General features: G+C 46.3%; 1 long non-coding RNA gene across 1 annotated transcript; it reads left to right on the forward strand.

The window, feature by feature from the left end:
• The first annotated feature begins 360 nt into the window (after positions 1 to 360).
• Positions 361 to 1381, forward strand: LOC109301460. Its single transcript, XR_002098539.1, has 2 exons — positions 361 to 467; positions 937 to 1381. It is a non-coding gene; the product is annotated as an uncharacterized LOC109301460 (long non-coding RNA).
• The last annotated feature ends 2537 nt before the right edge of the window (positions 1382 to 3918 follow it).

Genomic DNA, 3918 nt, shown 5'->3' on the forward strand with positions numbered 1-3918 from the left:
AAGATGATGACTTCAGGCTGGGACCAGCATGGGTTGCATACGATTCAATGTTTTAAACCAACCTTTTTGGCAAGTATGCTCCAAGTTAGCCCTGCATCCTCCCCCAGCTCCACTCCAGCCTCTTCCCTTGCCCAATCTTCTGCTCTGCTTTCTGCCTCTTGCACGACTGCTGCCTGGATGCCTATCCCCTCCCCAATCTGACCATGTCATGGGGTGTCCACTTCTGTCTTAAATGTCCTCAGGTGGAATTAAGTTAAAGTGATTTTTAAATCACCAGTTTTAAAATCATGATTTAAGTCAAGGGCAGGAAATGTAAGTGTATCAGTTCTAATTTTGTTTTGCTTTTGTATTTTTTTATAGTTATTTTACCTTTAAAGCTGATTCTCACTGATTGGTAAGCATTAAAATGCATTGATCTACAAATGGATACAGGCCCACATGATAATTTGGAACTTCTTTGTTAACTGGTAGGATATCTTATATCTGTATTCTTTTTATTTAAGCAATTAAGAAAGAGCCAGTTATTTACTAGATGATCATTTGGTTTTTGGGGGGTGGGGGGTTAAAGTTTTGATTCATAGAAATCACAAAGTGCATTTGGATGGAAGTTAGAAATTCACTAAAATATACAAGACATCATTTTGCTGGGTTTTTGGTTGTAGCTATGGTAGTCTAAGGACATAGGCAGGTGAGGTTCTTTGGGTAGATGTGGTATCTTTTATTAGACCAACTGAGTAGTTGGAAAAAAATTAAAACTTTTTTTATTTTTAGTTAAAGCTGTTAAATTATTTGTCTAATGCATCTAATGTATCCATGTGCTTAATACAAAATGATTATTAATAGTTAATGAATTAAAGGGGGGTTGGGTCACTGTGCTTCAAGATGTTCGAACTAGGAGAGCTCACGTTCTTACCTGTACCTTTTATTTGTTCATAGATTATCAGAGGAAGATGAGCCTTCCTGCTTTTTTTGTTCCCATTTTGCATCTCAGCTTTGAATAAATCAGTCATTACATCAAACTAGCTGAATATACTGAAATAAAGGAAGATATTATTCTGTACCTGCAGTGGAGGCTGTGGCTTTCAGCAGCTGTTTTTCATCAAATTCTTGTCACTGGTGCTTAGCTCATGACTTCTGTCAGTTCAGTAGTTTGGTTGAGTGGATTTAAAATCTGAGCAGCAAATGTGTTGTCCATATCTTGTTTTTATTTCATTTAAATGCTTGCTTGACTCTTTTAAAAATGTGGACATTAATATAGGTAGCTGTATTTTTATTTAGTAGTAGAAGTGTTTTTCAAATAAGCCAGTTTAATCTTTAAAAAAAAGATATGATTTACATTTAAGAAAGAAGAAAAGCATGCCTGCCTTGGTATGAGCTTACAAAAGAATTGGCCTGGACTCTTATCCAGGGATTGCTCCTGTCCCAGCTAGTATCTACACACAAGTCTCTTATTTAATCTTAAACCTAGGCCAGTAGACAGGGCAAGGGTATAGCCATGAATTCAGTCTGTCACCATGGAGTGCACCATTGATTATTCGTGTTATTGGTTGGGAATTAAGTGAAAGTGCCTCGTGTCTGGAACATTGTGGCATCATGCCCCCTTGTCATGCATCTACAATCTACAAATGCATCTCAGGCAGGTCCAGGGAGGTGATCCTTCCCCTCTGTGCAGCTCTGGTCAGGCCACAGGTGGAGTACTGCATCCAGTTCTGGGCGCCGCACTTCAGGAGGGATGTGGCTAACCTTGAGAGGGTCCAGAGGAAGGCCACTTGCATGGTCAGGGGGCAGCAGGGCAGGCCCTATGAAGATAGACTAAAGGGCCTGAATCCGTTCAACCTCCCCAAGAGAAGACTGAGAGGGGATCTGGTGGCTGTCTATAAAGTCACCGGGGGGACCAGCAGAAAGTAGGCAAGGCTCTGTTCCCCTGGGCACCACCTGGGATAACAAGGAATAATAGTCACAAATTGAGAGTAGATTCAGGCTTGATATCAGGAGACATTACTTTACGGTTAGGGCTGCCAGGCTCTGGAATGGGCTCCCAAGTGAGGCGGTGCTCTTCCCTACCTTGGGGGTCTTCAAGAGGAGGTTGGATAGATATCCGACTGGGGTATTATGATCCCAGCACTCATTCCTGCCCATCATTAACTTGATGATCTGTTCGGGTCCCTTCCAGCCCTAGAAACTATGAAACTAAGCTGATCAGCGCTGGGGGTCCCACAATAGTGTAAACCTGCATTATCTGTCCCTAAGGTTGTAGGGAGTACATGCAGTCCATATAATCTCCTTAGCAGGCCCACTACTGCCTTCCAAGTGCCACAAGCCACTAAAGCGCCCTCCACTGTGCCTCATGCCCCGTGTCTGCCTTCACTTACCAAAGTGAGCGTTGTCTTAACATCAACAGCTGAAAGCATTGTTGTTCTGAGTAGGCTCCACTCCTTGTCCCCCGTCACAGCGAATAGGACAGGGGGTAGTTGAATGAGTTGGCAAGCTAACACTTCTGCCTCAGGGTGCAGGAAGGATTTCTACTATGACACAGAAAGAGCTCGCAGAGTGAGTTAATGCAGTGCCAAGAGCTACATATTTCTCTCAGAAGTCCCGAGAGCTCACTGAGAGGCAGTGGCACAGGCACGGCTCTGCAATATGGACATACTACCCAGGCTAGGCTAATGCAGGGGCTCAGCCCTAGTTGACAGTTGTCCAGGCTAACTGCAGTGAAGACGCACCCTTCAAGGTTGCAACAGGCTCAGGGATCCAACCCCAGGGTAGGACACCCCCTGGTAATCAGCCCTGCCTGCTGTCGGCCTCCTTAACTTCCCATCTCTTGCCTGCGATGCTTTTGATGTGAAAGTGATGAACTTGGGGGGCTGCCTGTAGAGGCTGGAGTAACTCCTTTGGTGCCTTCCCTGTCCTCACGGTCTCTCAGGGCTCCGACCCCTCTGGCAGTCTCTTGGGGCTCCACTCCCTAGTTCCTCTGGGCCTAAACATGGCTTTTTGGTCCTAATTGTGCCTTACAGGCTCTAATTGTGACCTCCAGCTTCTTCCATAGCTATGCCTCATAGGTATTGCTCTGGTTTCAGCCACAGGGCCCCCAACCCTGTCTTGATCTCAGCTCATCTAGCCCCTGGTCTTTGTAGGGCTGCTCCCCCACATCTCCATCCTTTGCAGGACTCAAAGCATAGAACATCTTCCCAAAATAATTCTCTTCCCACCTCCTGCCACTGCCGTGGCCTCCAACTCTTCCTTATAGGCACTCCTAGTCCTCCGGTCAAAGACAGAAACCATAACACAAGCAGACAGCTTCCAACTAAAACTCTAGCCCTACTCTGGGTCACTATGCACAGCCAACCATATTCCCCCCTTAGCCATCTCCTTCCAGCTCTCTAGAGTACCTATGGGTCTGTTTCCTACAGCTCCACTTCCCCAGGAACTCCTTTCCCTACAACAGTAGGGCTGGACTACCTCCTCCAGCCCTTACACCGGGCTTTTCTGTTGCTTTGATGCCATCTCTCTCCAGTCCTTTTAAACAGGCACAGGGGTTTCTACTCAGTCAGCCAGCTTGTTCTTCACCAGTTCAGCTGCTGTCTATCTGGTTGCTCTATGAGCTTCAACTGACTGCTTTGCTCGGGTGCTGACTGCTGCCTATTGCAGGGCAGTTTGCTTCTAAGTAGCCCCTGCACCCTTGTGGCTCCTGTCTCTGTACTCCTCTTCTTGCTGGTTACTCTGAAGATTTTCTTCTCTGGGTACAAGTTTGAGCCTTAAAAGCCCCCCCGCTCAATCCCTTGGGGGGGGTGTGGTAACAGGGCTATGGATCCCTGTGTGTAGCCTGTGGCCTGAGCCATCCAGTCCCTCCATAAGAGATTGTCTCAGTACCTTGGAGACTGTTTATTGGATGCCCCCCCCAGTTGCTCCCTGTGGAAA

The sequence above is a fragment of the Gavialis gangeticus genome, unplaced genomic scaffold (assembly GCF_001723915.1).
Source record: "Gavialis gangeticus isolate Ggan-Ray unplaced genomic scaffold, GavGan_comp1, whole genome shotgun sequence".
In the NCBI taxonomy this organism is placed as follows: Eukaryota; Metazoa; Chordata; order Crocodylia; family Gavialidae; genus Gavialis; species Gavialis gangeticus.